Below are 16,054 nucleotides of genomic sequence, written 5' to 3'. Positions count from 1 at the left end.
ATTTGATTTAAACTCCACAATAATTTGGATATCTTACAACATCTCATATGCCTGGATTTGGAGAGATCTTACAATACCTCATGTAAGACGCAAATGAATGTATTTAAAGATATCCAACGATTTATAGGGGGAGATCTCCCAGCGCCGGATAACTCCCAATACCGGATACTTCTGAAAATAACACATGCAGAGATCCCTGCATCATCTAGTGTAGGTCCCGTTACGCTGGGAGATGGATACTCTGAAGTAGTGCGTAACGGTGTAAATCCGGTCATATCGCCAGGCTCGGTTAAACACTGAAACTGACAATATGACGTCCCTAACCCCGAATCCCAAGGTGTCAGGCGACCCGTGCCGAAGGGATGAATGGCCTGGGGGGTGAAACAATTAGCCAGGCAGTTAACGGAGCCTGTAATGCTGGGTAGACACCTTTTTTCGTGGTGCAAGATCTACCACACTGTGCTCTAGTTCTTACTATTCTTGTTAATACTTATGAGTGATGGTCGGAAGAGTATGGAACGTCTATAGTCTGCTTTTAGATCACCCACCTTTTGCCACTTTTGGATGGAGTCAATGGAGTAAATTATAAAAACGTAACTCAATCTTAGGCTGGTTTTAATGACGATGACATGAATCTCAAAGCTCCAGAGCGCTGATTAATTAGGAAAGAAGCGGATACGAATTTGGTGGATCTGCTGAACCCTCTGACTGATTAGAGCTCTGTGTAAAGGTGAGATTCAGAAATGCCAAACGCAATGAAATCAGATCTCTGTACAAAAACGAATCCGGAACTCATAAGAAGACGCAAAAATATGTTTAAACTGCAGTACCGATGCATGGTCAAAATCAGTATTATCCCACTTATTGTTGAGCCGAAACTGATTGAGGGGCGCGCCTTTGAGAGTTGGTATAAGCCGTTTCTGGAAGGGTATAAATAGCGGTACCTTAATCTAAAGAGGCCTTACATTAAGCTTGAGAAAATATCTGAATAAAAAACGACTACTTCATTTCTTCTCAATAGAAATAGAGCAGAAAGACATGCACTAAACAAATGACACGGGAATACTACAAAAGTTCAATGAAATGGACGCAGTGGTTCATCCCGAACAAAAAAAATGTAGTACAAAAAAAGGCTATTGATAAGTCCTTTACCTGCATGGAATATCAGATCTACGTGTTGTAAACTTTGTACAAAATTTGAAATTGAACAAATATGTTAAAAAATTTCATGTTTCGCCTTATGTTTGAATCAACAATGTTAAAATCAATTGAATGCATTCTGATTCTGTCGAGATGGTCAATATTAGTCATATATCAAATAGCGATCATGATTTGTTAGATATATGATTTATCTATAGTGCATAATCATTTTCTGTATCTCGGTTAGCTGTTCCCCGGGTCCGGACAGTGAGTTTTTTCATGTGATCAAATAGCTATTCTTTGCACCTGTTTTGTTAAACTTACTTCAATTCTATGTTTTTTCTTGCTGAAGTACCAGAAAGCCTCAAAAATAAGTAGAAACAAAAATTGAAGATGTCATTGAAAATGGAGGAAGTTTTGAGTAGGATGTGAGAAATTGAGCTGGAGAATTAAATAAGCTCTACTAACAGGTGTTAATATCTCCAACTGGAAGTAAGTGAAAAATATTTTCTAAATGATGTCTTTACTCATGTAATAGGAAATTGGTCATATTTGAACATGATGCAATACTGTCCGGTACTAGGGGACACTTTTCTGCACCGTGAAAATTTTCACCAAAATTCATCATCAAAATACATCGTCGAAAAACGAGTTCAAATGCTCAAATATAGTTTGTATGAATCATTAATGATCATATTCTGTGTGTATGGTATACAAATAAACATAATCCGGACCATTGGAGAGTTCTTCGTTAAATGGCTTATGTGTCCGGCACTGGGGGATCTCCTCCTAAATTAAGTGAAATACTAGAAATTTTAGCAAAAATTCTTTTTACGTCACATTCGGTTTACGTCCACTTATTGGGGGGGACGTAAAAAGAAGGTTGAGTGTACCACTAAGTGTCAATTATATTAGGCTGAGACGTATTAGTTAGATATCATATGCGAATATCGAGATGATGGACAAAATGTTTACAACTTCACAAATTATTTAACAATACACAGAGCGAAACAAAGTTGTGATTTTAACATTTATCGATTCTTGTTTCAACAATTAGGAAAATTTGGGATTCTTAAGTGCTAAAACGTTTAATTCAAAAGTAAAATATTTGAAATGACAGTTTTTTCCTCAGTGTAAAACCGTTATTTTTACAGTGAAACCCAAACCAAAATTGAAAAAATAATCAAATTTACTTGTATATTTCGTATTTTTGGCAACACAGACAACAAAAAATAATGAAACTGGCAGCCCGCGACAATCTGTCAAAACCGAAAATAGAAAAAGGATTGAGATTTATCCCAAAGGGTTGTGCCAAAAGAAGTGCTAATGGTCAAGTAAGTTATTATTTGCGGTGTGAATTTCTATTGAGTTTTAATGAGCATTAATGTTTTTTAGATGATAGCATGAAAGGTGCTTTTCTGCTAACCGTATCCCTACAAAAACACAGGAGTCCCGTGCTATTCGCGACATGTATCTGGCTCGGTATCTGGAGAAATAACGCCGGAGGATCTGCCTCGATATAGTTTTGAAATCTATCACGTCGGAGTGGTCTGTGTGGACAGAACTTTAAATGCCGATCCAGCCAATCGTTACATACAAGTTCCAACCTCGTTTAGGGTGAGCATCTGCCTGCTCACACGGTTATCGAAGGAAGCAAAATTCGCCTGCAATAGAATTCTGAAGGTAATTAAATACTAATAAACAACCACAGTGAGCTTTAGTACTATTTTTCCTTATAGAATCAATATCGCAGAGCTTCACAGCAATGGTGCCTTAGGATCATGAATTTCCAAGCGAATGCACACCATTATTTATCGTTGCAACAACTGGAAAAGGATGAGCATGCCAATAAACTTGCGCAAGGACATGAACAGGATGATGGTTCAGACAAAGCCGAATAAAATCAATAATATTAGATAATAAAATTTCGAACAAAATAATTATAAATGTATAGAATTTCATTTTAACATTTGTATATATATCTAAATTGAAAATGCATACATGAAATTGAGAATGAACACGGCTTGTTATTTTGAAAGTATGGCCTGTTGATTCTAATTTAAAATGCACATGTCTGTTTGAGAACCAAATGTTATTTTAAAAAGTTCACTCTTGTGAAAGCTCTTGCCTAGGTGACATTTTTTCAATTGTAGATTCAACATTTCTATACTTTCTACTGAAAACCACTAACTAATTTTCTTAATTTTACCAACGTTCTTTTACTTTTACCAACGATTTTTTTTTGTGAGTATCAAATATCAATTCATGATGACGGTTTTATAATTATTGAGATAAGGTATTAAAAAGACGACAAGAATTCCGGAAAAGATTGTACTTTAAATATGAATTATGCATACCTAGAAAATTTAAGTGATGTGATGTTTGAACATGATTGCATCGGGCTCCTTAAAACAGTCCTACGGATTTCTAACTTAATTTTCCTGCTTTTTAAAAAACTCAATAAAAATGTTATCTTAGTACTTTACAATCATCAAAATTGCTTAATAGCACAATTTATATAAAACAATATATTTGCCCCCAAATACAGACAATACAAATTTTTAACGCATGCCAATACAGATTTATGAAAAAACATCTGACAGCCCTGCACATTTGACGCGTATCAGTTTGTGACAGCAGCGCGTACGGACGTGCGTTTTGCTCGCGTATTTTTTTCCAAGTTGTTTTCTTCTCGTTTGTTCGCTGTGTTTACGTTTTCGCTTCGTCGCGTTGTCGTTATTTTCTCCCGGATCCGTTACGATATGAAGGAGGAAGAACTCCAAGCAGAGCTCGAAAGTTGCGGACTGAAGCTCGTCATGACATGGCGAGAAGATAGGATATAGGATACCAACTTGAGTTATCAAAATTAGGCGATTTCACAACAACAAAATTAGTTATGGATTTGCTCTCTAGCTTTGCTCGGGTCACCACCTGGAAGGACCTTAAGCTGGTCAGCGTAATAAATTGCATCGTCACGACGTCACACAGTGCACCAACTACTTCAACTTCGGGCACGGCATCAGGAACTGCCGCATGAAGCCGCGCTGCAACAAGTGTGGCGAATCCCATCCAACCAACGAGTGCGACAATGAAGATGGCTGATCCCAAGTACGCCAACTGTGGCGACAAACATCGGGCCACCACAAAGGGCTGTTCCTGAAAATCCGAAAGAAGGCTTTCCCCAGGGTCCTGCCGAAGAAGAACCGTGTTCGTGCATTCAACGAGGTGAACTATCCAGCCGTGGTGGCAATCCTTCCACCGTTACAACCGCACAAGAGACTGGCAGCAGCAGCTGCGTCGGTTCAAGCTCCAGCACTACCGGATTGATCCTCGAGTGATTGGCCCAAGCTCCCTCCTCCTGGATTCCGTCGGCAGGCGGAGAACGAAAATGTCCCACCGGAAGGATCTGCTTCGCGCAGCTCTCCATCCGGTTTTGTGGATGTAAAACCCGTTTTGACCAGGTCTTCAATCTTGGCGTGAGTGGGCCTAGGGTGGGCCTGATCAACTGGAACGCTTAATCGCTCAAGAACAAAACCATCGAGCTGAAGGATTTCCTTGAGAAGAAGGAAATAGACGTAGCGTTCATCACCGACTCGCTCTTCGCTATAACATGTAACCGTTCGGGGAATGTTCTCGAGGTTTTACTAATTCGATAGCTTAAGCGCCACTCTCGTAGAGAGACCACCGGTCGTGTTTAATTTGCCAGACTTTTTAGAGACTTGTTCGCTCAGGGAAACTTTCGAACGGTTCGCGGAACAACGATAATAAATCTCGTAACGCATGCACTTACTTCGACTCGTTAACCGTACTAAACATAGGGAACTCAGAGGGAATGTTCGCTCATCCATGCAATAAAACGGATCGAAACGTAATTAAGTATAATAAGTGTGTTTTATTGCCAACTGGCGTTAAACGTAAACTTCCGATTTCGATCGGAGAGAGTGTTGTGACATTTGGTCTGGATTTCGCTTGGACGATCGGCTCCGCCAAATAGAGGCACACGTACTCAAGCGACCCGGCTTCGCGTACCTTTCCGGTTCACCGAGCGGGGAGTGGTGAGTCGTCTATCCTTTGGTTAGGATCAAGGTTCGTGGCGTGCAATTGACGACACGCAGAAGGACGAACCTACACTCTCTAAAACACTGGTCCGAAAATATGACGCAATGGACCTTTCCGTCGGCAATTAACGGCCGACGTAAAATATTCCGTACGTAAACTAGCGACCTCACTCACCTCCGTTTGGCTACCTGCTTGAGGCGGGCCTTCGATGGGCACACGGGTCGGACGATCAACGGACGAAGTTGTGGTAGAATACCATGAACGGAATCTATTGTTCTATCGGTTCTAATCGATTATTTTTATTTAAATTTCAATCGAAATGAACGTAAAACGTTACAAACATCAGCTGTCGCCTGTTGCCAAGCTTCCAGCCGAGCATCATCGAGGGCCTCGGTCGGCACAAAGCCAAAGTCGGTCGCCCTGCAGAGGGACATCATCAAACTAATACCAAACATCCAGCTTGGAGCAGCAATTGAAACGGCACCATCTGGAGAAAGCATATGGTGGAATGCTACTGCACAATCCTGAATGGTGGACCTCAGGAATAGTTATTTCTCTAATAAAATCCACGCTCTTCCAGACTTCTGGGAATTCATCTAATTCTGATATCCAAAAATCGGCCCATTCCACCTTTGATCCGGAGTTTGAGTTTTAGATGATTAGTTTAAGCGTAGCTCTCCCGTATTTGATCACAGGGATGATGATTTGCTTGTAGACAGCAAGCTTATTTTTGAGAGACATTAACGACTGACGGTTGATCAAAAGCTACAGTAGTTTAAATAAAACGTTACATTTGGGGGGTCCCATGGTTTCGTCGGCTACACGTCCACTTTATAAGCGGATGGTCATGGGTTTCATCCCAAGCTCCCCCATCAACATATCGTCAATCGCCAGAAGTGCAGCAGTAGGCTATCGAGATTCAAGCCAAAGTAGTCGGCCTCATTGGCCCATTCCACTGTCGTGTCATTGAGGACGATTTTAAAGTCTTCAAGCGGAACATGTTTAGGAGATTTTGAGTGGAGAAAAATGATGACCTGGGTCTTCACCGCATCGATACAGCTGGTGATGAACTCTGTCAGTGTATCCAGGTCTCGTTGGAGTTTTGACACTTAGCGCTCTGATCACTGATCACAAATTTTTTGATTGTAGCTTGTAAATTAAATTTTTGGTGTTTTGTTGAAGTTCATCCCGTAAAGTGTCTCCCGAACAAATATGTATGGGAAAATGAAATTTGGCTAAACTTTTTTGGGAAAGGTTCGAAAAGATCTGGTATTATGTATTAAAATCTATTTTTTTGTCTACTTTCCGGTGGTTAGTGTGGTGAATTGCGCATAGCTACGCCAAAGCGGGAAATTGACTGGAGCAATGTTAGAATGAGGACGCTTATTACTCTGTGTTGAAGTTTTGAACGCAATCTCAGGTTTTGTCCGGGATTTGTATGAGGGCCCGCCACTGTGCTGGGGTGCGCATCTGATCTCGCTCTGCTGGCCCGGGATGTACTTGCCGACAGGTAATTGTTGATGATTTCCACCAGGTAGCTGCGAAGATTGTGGCGTTGTAGTTTGTACACCAGACCATTATGCAACATATTGTCGAACGCCTCCTCGACTTCGAGCAAGGCCATGACGGATATTTTACAGACACACTTGTTCCGTCCGAGGACGTTGGCAACTCGGGTCAGTTTGGATCTACCGCGTCGGAAACCAAACTGTTCCTCGAGTAAGATGTTGTGATGCTCGGCAGACTAAAGTAGCCGGCAGTGAATTGCCTTTTCGAACAGGTTGGATAATCCTGAGAGAAGGCTGATGGGATAATAACGTTTTGGAGAGGAAAGGTTCTTCCAGGACGATGAGAAGTAGCTAAGATGGGGAAAATGTTTGAGATTCTGAATGTCGTCGAAGCCCGAGGCCTCCATGTTTTTCGATAATTTAATATAGACCATCAATTCGCCAGCTGAAATGCAGCTTGCTAATATCCATTGCTGATGCCATATCACAATTGGCCTCGCCCTATCAGTATGTGCGGATTGGATTTACCTAATTGAGAAGTCTTATTCGCCTCGTGTCTCTTTCCTATGAAGGCGAGCGCTAGCTCTGTTGCTGTTAGAGATTGGAAAGGCGATACAATCCGGCGGTTTTACTTCGGGTCTTACGATTCAGTTACGTTTTACTTCATAATGATCGGGTGTAGTCAATATCTCTCACGTAATATCTAAACAAAACATTCAAAATATATTCATATTTATACGATATTCAATAAAATGTAAAATAGTTAATGCCCTAATAAAAGATGATCTGTTTTTAAAAATCAATTTATTTAAATGCCGCTTGAAATTCGAAATGTTCGAAATTGACCCATTAATCGGTTGATCGAACCGATAATTATCGGATGTTTTCACACCACTCGCCCGACTGTAAATCACTCTGCACACTCGGCACCGACTATCGCACTCACCGTTTCATCAATAGCAGTTGGAGGTGAGAAGATAATTTTTCTCTTTTCTGATGATAAATACTTTTTTCAATTTGAATGGGCCCTTTTACATTGAACCGTTTTAATCAGCTGAAATAAATTAAAAATGAAAGTAAAACCCAGATTAATTCATCCAATGCGAGCTCGATGCTTTCTGTTAGGAATCAATCTGCATATTATATATCTTTTAGGCATGGGTTATATGGTAGGTTTACTGCTTTTGATTGTAGACTCATGCACTTATAATAATCAAACTTGAAATAAAAAAATCAAGTCAAAAATAAGTTTTTTTTTGCATTTTTTTAGGCTGAATCGTTTGTTTGCGGATGCTACTACTATTAGTCGTGTAAATAATAATGAAACAGATACCCAACATTGATTAAACATATTGATAGAGACATCCAGTATAATGAAGTTGTCCTCGGAATGAAATTATTTATGGATTTGCGTTAACGATTATTCAAACTTCATGTTTTATTCTGATATTAACAAATAATGTTATATATGAATAGCATGTAGTGCAATGAGTACCATCCAACAATATCATCGAGCTGATCCTTGATCTCAATGCAAAATTCATTTCTACGAAATTACATACTTTCCGTACAACATTGTTAACAGGAAATGGCACGAACTGTACCTCTTAGTGCTGAAAATATAATCAAGTTTATCAGTGCAGTGTAAATTCAATTAATGCCGAACAATGCCATTGGAAAAGCGAAGTGTTGTTTCCTGATTGATACCGCCCGATAATGTCGGAATTAAATTCCGAACGTTCGACACTGCCGACGTAAGCCGCAGTGCTAACTGAAGTAGGGGCATAATTTCTCCGGTAATCCAATTTGCACTCCTTCGTCAAACCGTCATCGGTGGATCGGTTATTTCGGAATCGAACCATTTGCACGAAAAGGGACCCCTCACTTCAAGCAATCCCACACACCCACCCACAAATCACTCAAATCTGAACGGCAAACTATTTGATTAAATTCCTCTATTTGCATTCACCAGCATCCCGAGTCCATTTTTCGCGTTTCACTTTAATGGACTTTGGAGGGGCAGTGGAGGGGAACCGGATTTGAGCCTTCACATTTCGGTGATCAGTAGTAACGTTCCATTGGATTCGGTTCGTATCCGTAACAGCTGCTTGGATAACCCAATTTCGGCAACTACTACCCACTCGTTACAAGTTTGTTCTAGTCAAACAGAATAGAAGATAGAATCGTTCCATGGATGCCGAAGGTTTGAACATTGAAGATGAAATACGTTGCTATCGTATGTTTTTTTACATGATTAGAGTTTTACAAATTAAACAAACTTAGCGATTATAAAACTTTAATAGTTTACAGTAAATCTGTTGAGGCTTCATTAATCATAGTCAATTATCGTAACATAAGATTTCTATTGTCAAAAACAAATTTCGAACATAATTTATTTCTGACTTGTGCATGAGCATAAGCATTCTGACGTTCAATTCGTAAATGCTACTCAGTGATTGGCTAGAACTTACGGAATTGTACAAAGAATCAAATAAATGAGGCTTGGGATAAGCTACCCATTCTCAATTTGCACGTTTCGGAAGCTCAGATATTTTCGATCAATAACAGCCACGTCCTCACGGTCATATGTAAAGGGAAAGATGGTTCGTCCGAAACTCGTTGCTACTAGAGACCGAGTATACCGCTGCATCTCCACGATTGTCTTGGGATAGGACATTGTGTTAGTTACAGAAGATAATTAATCTGGATTCACTTCGGTAGGCGATGCCATCTGTAGGATGCGCATTTAAACTATTCTACAAACTTTCTTTTCCAAGCTAACTTCAAATACGACCAAATGCGTACAATTTTATTTATTTGCCGGCCGCAAAAAGCAGAACAGGCATGGCTCATGCTGGGTAACGCGTACCTAAAGGAATAAAATAGACCCAATCTCGCGATCCTTAGCCCCTTACCCAGCAACTCAAATTCCTGCCTCCTCGTGGAGCTGGCAGGGATACGAGTAACCTTAGGAAAAACTCAAAGATGCAGCCCTATCGGGTTGTACGCAAAAGTGACGTAGAACTACGTAGCTATACGAAATGGATGGTATTTGGCGTCATAGTTTGTGTCTGTTTATCAACATTGATCTTTCATTCTTCCGAAAATCTCAGTAAAAGCTCTTTTTTCCTCATCAAAGATTGATGGCCCTGATAGCCGTTTGTTTAAGTTTCGATGGGAATCCGTGAATTCCGGTTAGTTCTGGTGGATGGTGAAGTCCATTTCTGTAAAGAAATTAAAAAAAAAACAAAGTAAATTATTCTCTATTAATTTACATTTCTGAGATTAACGCACGAATGCCACCAAAATTGGGTAACAAGAAGTTTTCTGCCTCCGATGAATACTCTGTAAACGAAAATAAGAAAATTAGATAAGTTAACCATTTTGGGACTTGTGCTACATTTTTGGATCTGTCAACGAGTGTCATTAATATGAGGTATCCGGTTCAATAAATGATGACAAAATGATACAAGAACCAGCGGGATAATGCTTATTGGTGTGTTTTGTAATGAGGAAAGTTGATATGAAACAATTGTATATTTAGTGAGTTTTCACATTTAGCTATAATCAACTGAAGATCGGGAACTTCCAGTAGATCCCGATGAGTGAAACCGGAAGAAACCCAGAGCTGTTAAATTCGTCATTCGGTGAATTAGAACGAGACAAAGCTGAACCCTCCTCCAAAGTGCTCAACCGGCAAAGATGACCCGACTGCGAAAAGAAGAATTTGTGTAGTGATGCGATGGTTGCTGCCAAGATGAATATAGTAGTAGGTGCTCCAATCTGCCAAGTTTGTGGAAGAGAAGACGGCGGGGGTGAAAAGTTCATTTTCAGTGCAAAATGGAAACAAACCGGCTGGCTCTCCCATACTAAAATCCAAGATGGCTGAATCGTGAATTTGGCAGATTGGAACACCCAGTGGTGTATTCATCTTGGTTGCTGCTACCGGAACGAGAAGGAGTTCATCCAAAGAAATGCCGAATCCTTCAAGTAACAAAAAACCAATGGGCCTTTCCAATAACTAACTGCATCCAAACGCTGGTCGGAACCTTGCGTTGAAATTGTCTGACTGCCACTCGATGATTTTTCGCTAAGCCTCCACCTTCTTCTTCTTCTTCTTCTAATTGGCATTACATCCCCACACTGGGACAGAGCCGCCTCGCAGCTTAGTGTTCCATTAAGCACTTCCACAGTTATTAACTGCGAGGTTTCTAAGCCAGGTTACCATTTTTGCATTCGTATATCATGAGGCTAACACGATAATACTTTTATGCCCAGGGAAGTCGAGACAATTTCCAATCCGAAAATTGCCTAGACCGGCACCGGGAATCGAACCCAGCCACCCTCAGCATGGTCTTGCTTTGTAGCCGCGCGTCTTACCGCACGGCTAAGGAGGGCCCCTCCTTAGGAATAAATTTTCCACCATTTGGAATAAATTTTCAGCATTTCCACTGCTACCCACGCCTTCGTGCTGCTGTGCCTGCTCCGCTGCATCAAATTTTGTCGAACCGGTATTTGCGGGATCCCGATCAAAATGGCTCGTGCGCGCCGGAAAGCAGCTTTCTTGTATTTATTAAATTAGGCTCGTTAGCCCCGCCTCTTTGTGATCTAATATGGGTATAAATATAATGGGCACTAGTGAAATTACTTCATAAGAAAGCTGCTTTCCTGCGCGCACGAGCCATTTTGATCAGGATTCCGCAAACAACGGGCCTTTCGGAGAATGTTTTTTTTTTGCCACTGCCTTGCAAGCGAGAGAAAGAGGAACAAAAAAAAAACATTTCAAAAAATTGTTTTTACGTTTAATTTTTTAGCGAAGAGTCCTAGTTGGAAAACGCTTTATAAGTGAATTTTTTTTTGCACTTTTTTTTCCCTAGCAATTTCGTTGAAAATCAAAAAACCAAATATACAGGAAAGGTAAAGCATTTTTCACGCTAATCACGCCATAATCTAACACATGAGATTCAAAATAATAATTCTTTTTCTTCTAATTGGTATTACATCCCCACACTGGGACAGAGTCGCCTCGCAGCTTAGTGTTCATTAAGCACTTCCACAGTTATTCGTATATCATGAGGCCAACACTAAAAAATGGGGCCCTCTTTAGCCGTGCGGTAAGACGCGCGGCTACAAAGCAAGACCATGCTGAGGGTGGCTGGGTTCGATTCCCGGTGCCGGTCTAGGCAATTTTCGGATTGGAAATTGTCTCGACTTCCCTGGGCATAAAAGTATCATCGTGTTAGCCTCATGATATACGAATGCAAAAATGGTAACTTGGCTTAGAAACCTCGCAGTTAATAACTGTGGAAGTGCTTAATGAACACTAAGCTGTGAGGCGGCTCTGTCCCCAGTGTGGGGATGTAATGCCAATAAGAAGAAGAAGAAGAAGAAGAAGAAGAAGAAGTGGCCAACACGATGGTACTTTTAAACCCATGGAAATCGAGACATTTTCCAATCTGAAAATTGGCAAGACCGGCACTGGGAATCCAACCCAGCCACCCTCAGCATGGTCTTGCATGGCAGCCGCGCGTTTACCGCACGGCTAGGGGACCCCCCCCCCTAATGGGAAAAAGTATATCTTTGTCGTCTTTCTTCAACGAATTATAACTGAAAATCCTTCCACTCGAAACTTACGATTTGTTCATAAAAAAACCGTTAATTTGAATGAATCGAATCACTAACAGAAACCACGCTTCCACGCCAAACACCGATGCCAATTTTCTTTTTCCAATTCGCCTTTCCAACAACTAACTGACACCACAATTTGTAATAAATTTTCAGCAACAGTGCTATTTTTGTAGTCAACCCTTTCTTTATATAAAATGCTAGTTCGTTGAGGTTGAATGATCTGCAGCAAACAAACCGAGGACCACCAGCAATGCGATGGATTTCCGTTTAAATTGTTACCAGCGCCTCCGTGATGCTGTGTCCGCTCCGCTGCGATCGCTTTGATGCGTCCGCTCTGCGTTAAATTTTTTATTTTATTTTTTTACTTTCTTATGTCCATCGGATCTTAAGTCTACATGGACAACTCCTTCTAAAAATACATTTGATCCTCTTAATCTATCGGAAAAACGACTGGATGGCTCATTGAACTCGAAGAGGTCTTCCACTAAGGTGAACGTTCTTATGCAAGCGTCTATCGGTTCGTTATATCCGAATGAAGTCCTGTGGAAACTGGGCACAAGCAATGTAGAATGCCGCAAATTTCTACTCGGTATACGGAAGCTTAGCATCGATCGGAGTCCTGGGGCATCGATCTCACCGTTTATCAGCTTAGCAATAAGCAACGCCTGTTGTATTTTCCTCCGGCGTTGTAATGTGTCGATTCCCAGTAGTCGACATCTGTCCGGATAAGGGGGCAAATTTACTGGGTCTCGCCAAGGTAAATCTCGCAGCGCTTGGCGAATGAAGCGCTTCTGCACACGTTCAATTCGGAGGCACCACGAAACTTGATGCGGTAGCCAAACAACAGAAGCATTCTCAAGGATCGGGCGGACGAGTGAGCAGTATAATGCTTTCAAACAGTGCGGGTCATTAAAATCTTTGGATATTTTGAATATAAATCCTAGTCTTCTAGTGGCTTGTGACACGATCGTTGAACGCTGTGAATCAAACGATAATTTTGCATCCAGCTGTACGCCCAGGTCACACACATGGTTAACTCTTGCCAGAATTTCACCTGCGATATTGTAGTCGAAGCGGATGGGATTCAAAATTCGATGGAAGGTGATGACACGACACTTGGTAACATTGATTACAAGCTTGTTTCTATGGCACCACTCGGAAAACTGATCTAGAAGACTTTGTAGACGCCAACAATCCTCAACGGATTTCACAACAAGATACAGCTTTAAATCGTCAGCATACACTAGTTTGCAATCAGCTCCCAAAAGCAACGCGACATCGTTGAAGAAGAGCGTGAACAATAACGGTCCCAGATTACTGCCTTGCGGGACTCCAGATTTATTGGAGAACGCTGATGAAATACTGTTGTCAAGCTTCACCCGTAAAACTCTTTCAGATAGATAGGAACTGAACCATGACACTAATCTTGAAGATACACCAAGGCGAGATAACTTGCACAGAAGGATTGTGTGATCAATTTTGTCAAACGCTGCTTTCAAATCGGTGTAGATAACGTCCATTTGTGCTTTGATCTCCATACTAGCAATGCAGTTTGAGGTGAAGTTGATCAGATTCGTTGTTACAGATCTACCTGGCATAAATCCGTGCTGATCAAAGGAAATATAATTCTTAGCTCGATCCAATAGAGCACCACTCACAATAATTTCAAAAAGTTTTGACGATGCAGACAAATTTGTTACACTATTGCTTTTTTGATCGGCAATGTATACACGGATGCTTCTTCCATTCAGCTCATTCCTGCAATTAGTGCAAATAAACACCGCCTTGCCTTGTGCAAAGACTTCTTTACAGGAACGGAGATTGAAGCCACAACAGTTCTGGCTGATATGGAAAGGTGTTTCACATAAACCACAACGCACTGGTTCCAAGTCGTTGATATCATGATGGCATTCCCCACAAAGTTGTTTCGCCATCTCTGTTTTGTTCTGGATTCGCAGACAAAGCACAAGATGAACACAACGAATGGAAAAAACTGCTATAGCTGGTGCTAGTGGTAGCTCACGTCGGAAATAATTAGCATTAACCGTCCAATAAATCAGCAAAGTTTATGGTGAAAATTGCTAATTTCCATTCGAACTCCAGTATTTGACAAAAACAATGATATAGACACACACGACAAGAATACAATAAAACTTTAAAAACGAATATTATACAGTAAAATCGCAAAAAAATAATGCTCACGTATAAAACACAAACAACAGTGATTGATGTTGTAAATGGTGTTATTATTCAAACTGAGGATTAGATCCAAACCCGCAAGTTGCTTGATTTTGATGTCTGTGCTTGTGATGCATGTACGTGATTGGTTGGTTTACCTATTTCTAAAATTTCTATCAATTATAGATAATAAATAGTTCAAAATCAGTATTTTCATATAAATACATAGAAGCGTTGACTCATGCTTGATCCTAGCAGCGAGCAGACACGCAAACCATTCCAGTTCTAGACAGCAGCACGTACGGACGTGTTTTTCGCTCTCGCATTTTTTTTCTAGTGTTTTTTCTCCGTTCGCTGTTTACGTTTCGCTTCGTCGCGTTGGCGTTATTTTCTCCCGGACCCGTCATGGGAGACTCGGTGGCCGATTCGGTCACGGGAAAAGTACCTAAGCGCACTGCTCTTGGAGGCGCGGGTAACCCTTCCAAGCAGCTTTTGCAGAGCAACGTATTCTCTCCGTTGCCACTTGATTACGCCGGCAATCTGCCGAAAAAGAGGAAGAAGCAGCAATCGCAGCTGCCGCAGGTGCAACCGGAGCGGAAGGAGAAGTGCCCGCCTGTGTTTGTGAAGGGCGATCCACCGGATTTGCGGCCGAAAATTCGCGAATTAATCGCTAAAGGGCTGAAGTGTACATTTCGGCTCTGCAGCGAGGGCGTAAAAGTGATGCCGGTCAATAAAGACCATCACAAATTCGTCGTAGAGTTCCTCAAGGTCCACAAGTATGAGTACTACACTCATAACCACACCGGCACGAAGCCGCTCAAGGCTTTGCTGCGAGGACTCCACGACATAAAGGAGGAAGAGCTCCAAGCAGAGCTTGAAAGCTACGGACTGAAGCCAGCTTTACCTAGTCCACCTGGAGCACGGCTCAACCTCGTAGAAGGACTTGAAGCTGGTTGGCGTTATAAATTACATCGTCATCGACTGGGAGCGATATCGGCCAGTGCACCACGACGTCACACAGTGCACCAACTGCTTCAACTTTGGGCACGGCACCAGACACTGCCGCATGAAGCCACGCTGCAACAAATGTGGCGAACTCCATCCGACCGAAGAGTGCGACAAGATGGAGGTTGCTGATCCCAAATGCGCCAACTGCGGCGACAAACTTCGGGCTAAAACCAAGGACTACCCAAAGCGAGCGGCGTTTTTGGAAATCAGGAAGAAGGCCTTCACCATGTCCCTACCGAAAAAGAACCGTGTTTCTGCTCTCAACGAGGTGAACTTTCCGGCCATCCCGGCTCCCCGACGTGCGATACCAATTCTTCGACCTTTGCAGCCACACAAAAGGCTGACGGCCGCTGCAATATTAGTTCAAGCTCCAACACCACACGCCCCATCCACCAGCGAATGGTACCCGCTTCCTCCTCCTGGAATCCGTCGTCAGGATAATGAGCCCCTTCCGGCCTAGGGGGACCCACCGCTCTACACATCGGAGCAGCTTGTAATATATGTTTATAATTTAGGGAGTTCTTTTCCAATGA

At 41.7% G+C, this 16,054-nt stretch overlaps 1 long non-coding RNA gene across 1 annotated transcript; it reads left to right on the top strand.

The window, feature by feature from the left end:
• The first annotated feature begins 2,384 nt into the window (after positions 1 to 2,384).
• LOC134215439 (uncharacterized) lies at positions 2,385 to 3,038 on the top strand. The gene is made up of 3 exons (XR_009980159.1): positions 2,385 to 2,474; positions 2,536 to 2,823; positions 2,880 to 3,038. It is a non-coding gene; the product is annotated as an uncharacterized LOC134215439 (long non-coding RNA).
• Positions 3,039 to 16,054: the final 13,016 nt, after the last annotated feature.

This window comes from Armigeres subalbatus, chromosome 2 (genome assembly GCF_024139115.2).
Source record: "Armigeres subalbatus isolate Guangzhou_Male chromosome 2, GZ_Asu_2, whole genome shotgun sequence".
In the NCBI taxonomy this organism is placed as follows: Eukaryota; Metazoa; Arthropoda; class Insecta; order Diptera; family Culicidae; genus Armigeres; species Armigeres subalbatus.
Note: the sequence above shows the minus strand (reverse complement) of the source record. Positions and strands in the feature narration are given on the sequence as shown.